The sequence below is a fragment of the Muscardinus avellanarius genome (genome assembly GCF_963383645.1).
Source record: "Muscardinus avellanarius genome assembly, chromosome: 1".
Lineage (NCBI taxonomy): Eukaryota > Metazoa > Chordata > Mammalia > Rodentia > Gliridae > Muscardinus > Muscardinus avellanarius.
This window is the reverse complement of record NC_137786.1, coordinates 8,613,822-8,620,123: the sequence shown is the minus strand read 5'-3', so window position 1 is coordinate 8,620,123 and position 6,302 is coordinate 8,613,822.

The following is a 6,302-nucleotide window of genomic DNA, read 5'->3' as shown; positions in this document are numbered from 1 at the left end:
GTACCGCCAACCCCCAAAGAAGATAGGGCGCACTGGACTCACAGCCCTGTCACTCACTGTCTTTGTCTTTGTAAAAGTTGTTTAGCTTCTTTATTCCTGAGTTTCCCCTTCTGCAAAATGGCTATCATAACAGTGGTATCTACCTCTCATAAAGCTGCGGTAAGGATTCAGGGAGAGCAGTGTCGGGTCTTTAAACGCTGTGTTTAAGTGTGAAATGAATCCCATTCTGTACCAATAGTCTGGGAAATTGCACAAGATTATAAAGCTGGTAACAGGTAAAGTCGCACAGCCTAGTGCTCCGGGTCACACTCAACCCTGTGGCCTCAGGAAGGTATTTTTGGGTCACCCTAAGTAGAAACAAGTTTCTGAATCACGACCTACCACTTTATCGCTTAGACTTATTTGTTGTGGTTTTCTGGTTATTTTCACCCCACTGACATACACTTCCCAGTTGTTAGTAGGATATACATTTTAACATTCATTATTTTAGTTGGTGCGTTATAATTAACAGTGAGGTTCAGAGTGGCAAACGTATATGTGCACATATTCCTTATGTGTTTCTTTCTGGTTGCCTTCCTGTGACTTCCCTTCCCATAAATAATATTTACATCCTATAGATAACTTCATGTATGAACAAAGGGTTATTTGAGTAGCATCCATTATCAGATCACCCCTTTCCCCCTGGCTCCTTCCATAGTGGCCCCCCTCATTAAAAAAAATTTTTTTGTGTGTGGTACTGGGGATGAAACCCAGGGGCATTCTACCTCCAAGCTATAACCCCAGCCCTATTTTTTATTCTTTATTTTGAAACAAGGTCTTGATAAGTTGCAGAAGGCCTCACTAAAGGAGCTGAGGCTGTCCACGAACCTGCGATCCTCCTGTCTCAGCCTCCCAAATGCTGGGATTACAAGGGTGCACCACCACACCCGACTGTCTCCCCTTACTTACCTGTAGCCCTCTTTATTTCCCAGTTTCCTTCTACTTCCAAAAACGCTGAAATGCTTCATAAATTTGCTTGTCAGCCTTGAGCAGGGAGCCACGCTAATCTGTGTATCGCTCCAATTGTAATATACCAGCACTATATTATAACATTTCACCCTTCCTAGAGAGTCAAGAATTGACTTTGTCATTGGATGGTTGATGAATCCTTAACCTCTAGTGCTTGGTCTACTGTCTTAGTAGATTTAGAAGGATACTCCAAGGGAGTCTTATTTATTTATTTATTTTTATTTATTTTGGTGGCACTGGGGGTGAAACCCAGAGGCTTTCTACTTTCGGGGTATATACTCCCAGACCTATTTTTTATATTTTATTTGGAAACAGGGTCTCACTAAGTTGCTGAGAGCCTCACTAGGTAACTGAGGCTGGCTTTGAACCTGTGCGATCCTCCTGTCTCAGCCTCCCAAGCACGGGGATTACAAGCGTGTGCTACCACGCCCGGCTCCAGGGGCGTTTTCGAGTTTGTAGTATGGCCTCATTTCAGCTTTAGCTGTTTACTCATTCAAAATGTGAGTTCTACAATCCAGTTTGCTCATTAAATTGTGAGGAATAGGAAATGTCTTCTGGATCCTCCATGCAGTTTATTTCCTGTTAAAATGCTGTGTGTGTAACTTTTCCTAATCAATAGCTGATATATAGTGAAAGGACCCAAGTGATGCTGGACCAGTGCAAGGAGGGCTTCTTAGGAACGTAAAATACATGCTGTAGTCATTAAACTAGTATGCATATACCATTACACAATGAATAGCCCTCTAGTACTGGGACCCAAAGATAGACCGCACTTTAAACATGTGGCCGGTCACAATTCCAAACAGGCCTGTTCTTCCCGGCCTTTTTCCTTTGTCTTGAACTTGGGGAAGAATTCCATGTCCCTCTTTGCACGTAGTCACCTCCTCCAGTTTCAGCGGATCCAAATCTGTTTTCAACAAGTAGCAGAAGTCACTAAGCAGGCGGGAGTTGGAGAGAGTAGAATAGAAATTGACCTGTACCGTCCTCTACTCTCAAGCACGAGCTCAAGTGCTCAGCGAAAACAGTGGCCACCACTGCGCCTGTTGAATGGAGTGGCCTGATGGTCCAAAGGATACATCTGACAGAGAGCTCTTCTGGTTTCTTTCTTATAGTACATCGTCTTGCAAATCTAAACACAGTTGTTTAAAGGTATTCAAATATCCATTAACACACAGATACAGAGCATGTTTGTAATCTCAGCATTCGGGATGCTGAGATGGAGGAACAATGATCACGGTTCTAGGACAGCCTCAGCTACTACTTAGTGAGGCCCTCTGCAACTCAGTGAGACCCTGTTTCAAATAAAGAATAAAAAATAGTGCTGGAGTGTAGCTCAGAGGTAGAACGCACCAGGGTTCCATCCCCAGTACCACGCACACACACACAAACCTCCAAAATGAAACAAACAAACAAACAAAAAAACCCAAAACACAAATACAGTGGCATTGCTCAGAAAATTTCATTCTAGGTGGGCATGGCAGTGCATTCCTATAATCCCAGGACTTGGAAGGCTAAGACAGGAGGGTTGCAGGTTAGAGGTCAACCTTGGCAGTTTAATAATAGAGCTGGAGATGTGGCTCAGAGGTAGAAAGTTCCTGAGTTCAGTGTTCACTCGCCCTGCCCCTCCCCAAGCTATTCTTGTGTGCATAAAATAAGATGCATCCAGGTACCCAAAGACCTGCTTTCCTGTTACTCTCCCATCCTCTGCTGGGCAAAGCTTCCCCTGCCTTCTGTTCCTTGGTTTCAGGGTGCGCTGCTTTCGCTCCTTAGCTCAAACTCTGCCTGCCAATGCCTTTCTGGTCCCATTGTTGGGAATCTGTCCTTCTGCTCCCCCAATATTTCCACAGCATTTTGTGCATATTACAGCATTTCTCACAACCTCGCCTTTGTAGCCTCAACTGGGTTCTGCTACTCAGGCTAAATGGGAGGTCAGAAGACCAGGAGCTTTTTATTTTATTATTTGCAGGTTGGATGGAAGGTTACATGTCTACACAGTTTAAATAGAATTTGGGTCATCTGACTTGTGTTTAATAAACAGTGCACACATATGTAAACCAAATGTGCTATAGCCATACATTGGACTATTATTGATTAAGAAAAAGGAATAAAGTTAGCCGGGCCTGGTGGTGCACACCTGTAATCCTGGTACTTGGGAGGTTGAGACGGGAGGACCTCGGGTTTTAGGACCGGCTCAGCAAGGGAGTGAGACTCAACCTAGTGAGAGCAACCTAGTGAGACTCTATTTCAAAACCCAAACCAGAGCCGGGCGTGGTGGGCATGTTTGTAATCCCCGCGCTTGGGAGGCGGAGACAGGAGGGTCGCACAGGTTCAAAGCCAGCCGTGCTGTTTAAGAGACCCTGTTTCCAAATAAAAAAATATAAAAAATAGGTCTGGGAGTGTAGCCCAGAGGTAGAAGGGCTTCCAGGAACCCCAGTACCACCAAAAAAACAAAACAAAAAACAAACAAACAAACAAACAAACCAAAAACCAAAACCAGAAAGGGCTGGGGTGTAGCTTGGAGGTAGAATGCCCCTGGGTTCCATCCCCAGTGTTACGGGGTGGGGAGGAAGGAATGAAGTGCTGATATATGGTATAACATGGATGAATCTTGAGCACATTATATGAAGTGAAAGAAATTGGTCACAGGGACTCCAGAGACAAAAAGTAGATTAGTGGTTGCTAAGGGTTGGGTTGGGGAGAGTGTGGGTGATAGCGGCAGGATAAGGAGTTTCTTTTTTTATTATTATTATTTATTTTTATTTTTTGGTGGAACTGGTGTTCCTGGAAACCCTTCTTCCTCCGGGCTACACTCCCAGACCTATTTTATATATATTTTTTGGAAACAGGGTCTCTTAAGCCAGCAAGGCTGGCTTCGAACCTGCGTGATCCTCCTGTCTCCGCCTCCCAAGCTTAGGGATTACAAGCGTGCCACCACGCCTGGCAAGGAGTTTCTTGAGGTAATGAAAATGTTCTAAAGTTGACTGGTGGTGATTGCGCACAGCTATGAATATACTAAACACCATGTTAAGTGGGCAAATTCTATGTGTATAATTACATCTCAGTAAAGCTGTTCAAAGTAGGCCCCCTCCCAAAATGATAGCCTGGAGAACAGTAATAGCAGTTAACCGTTGTCATTTTGACTCTCAGGCCTGTGCTAAGGTTTTCTTTGAATGCATGATTTACTCAATCCTTGCAAGAACCCTATGAGAATAGATTTATTCTAAATCTTTTTAAAAAAATTGAATTACGGTGAAAATAATAATTGTAATAATAGCTATTATCAGCCGGGCGTGGTGGCCCACGCTTGTAATCCCAGCATTCTGGAGGCTGAGACTGGAGGATCGCGGTTCTCGGACAGCCTCAAATACTTAGTGAGGCCCTCTGCAACTCAGTAAGACCCAGTTTCAAAATAAAGAATATAAAATAGGGTGGAGGTGTAGCTTGGAGGTCGGATGTCCCTGGGTTCCATCCCCAGACCCACACAAAAAAAATATTATCATTACTATTATTGATAGTAATAATAGTTACCAATAATTATTGTTAATAACATACTAATAATTATCATAAGTAACAATATAATTAACATCGTAATTATTAAAATATTAATAATTAGTGATAGTAATTGTTACTATAATTACTATTAATAATAATTGTTAGCATTATTTGTGGTTCTAGAGATTGAACTCAGGGGCATTCTACTTTTGAGTTACACCCCTAGCCCTATTTTATTCTTATGTTGAAACAGGATCTTGCTAGGTTGATAAGAGTCTCACTACCTGCTGAGGTTGTCCTCGAACCTGTGATCTTCTTGTCTCAGCTTCTCAAGTACTGGGATTTTAAGCATGCACCACAATGCCCAGCCTTATTCTTTCTTTCTTTCTTTCTTTCTTTCTTTCTTCCTTCCTTCCCTCCTTTCTTTCTTTCTTTCTTTCTTTCTTTCTTTCTTTCTTTCTTTCTTTCTTTCATTTTTTGTGGTATTGGGGAAGGAACCCAAGGGCATTGTACCACCAAACTATACCCCCAGCCCTATTTTTAGTCTTTTTATTTATTTTATTTAAAATTTTTTTTCTTTTTCTTTTGTGGTACTGGAGGTGGAACTCAGGGGTTTTCTACCTCTGGGCTATACTTCTAGACCTATTTTATACTTTATTTGGAAACAGGGTCTCAATAAATTGCTGAGAGCCTCACTAAGTAGCTGAGGCTGGCTTCGAACCTGTGCAGTCCTCCTGTCTCAGCCTCCCAAGTGCGGGAATTACAGGTGTGAGCCAGCATACTCGGCTAGTCTTTTTATTTTTTAAAAAAATTTTAATAAATTTTTTATTGGTGCACTGTAGTCATACATCTTAATAGAATTAAAAAAAAAATTGTGAAGATATATGAGCACACATCAACCAATCAGCCCTTACCCAATCCCTAATTCCTTCTCTCCCCCTCCCTCCTACCCATGCTTGGCTTCCTGATTGACTTTGATATGTTTAAGTACATCATGTGCTTTGAAGAGTTTCCCTCTTCCCCCCTCCCATCCCCTTAGATAGGTCACCTTAATTGTTTTTCTATAGGATCCCTTCTTCATCTAGAGTTCCTCCTGTTACCCATTTCTCTCTAGTTTTCACACATTAGGAAAAGCATCTGGTTTCTTATTTTTTGTGACATTTCTCTGTAAATGCCATAATTTTGTTCTCTCTTAAGGCTGGGCAAAATTCCATTGTATACACATCCCATAGGTTTGAAATCCACTCATTTGTTGAAGGACATCTTGGCTGGTTCCACAGTTTGGCAGTAGTGAACTGTGCAGCTATGAACACGGTTGCTCATGCATTAGTTTGGTATTTTGGTTTTCATTCTTTTTGGTAGATACCCAGAGGTGGTGTTGCTGGATCCTATGGTAAGTTTGTTTTCCTTCTTCTGAGGATCTTTATACTGTTTTCCAAAGTGGTTGCACCAACTTGCAATCCCACCAACAATGCATTAGAACTTCTATTTCTCCACATCCGATCAATTACAGTTTCTTTCTTCCTTAGAAGTTCTTCCTTTAATTTCCACACTTATCCCACTTACTGAAATCCTGAAAACCAGAAGGTGAGTAACTTTGACAAGATGATCCACTCACAGCCAATTTTCTTAATAGAGGTCACTTTAATAGAGGAGCTGGAAATCTGCTGAGAGATGAGGTGAGGCAGTGGCAGCTTCTAGTGCTTCCTGGCCACACGGTTGCAGGGACCCGCTGGTCCTTTGCTGTGGAGCAGGCCTCGGTCCTAGACCTGCTGCATGACAGGCTCTGGGCCTGGCCATGC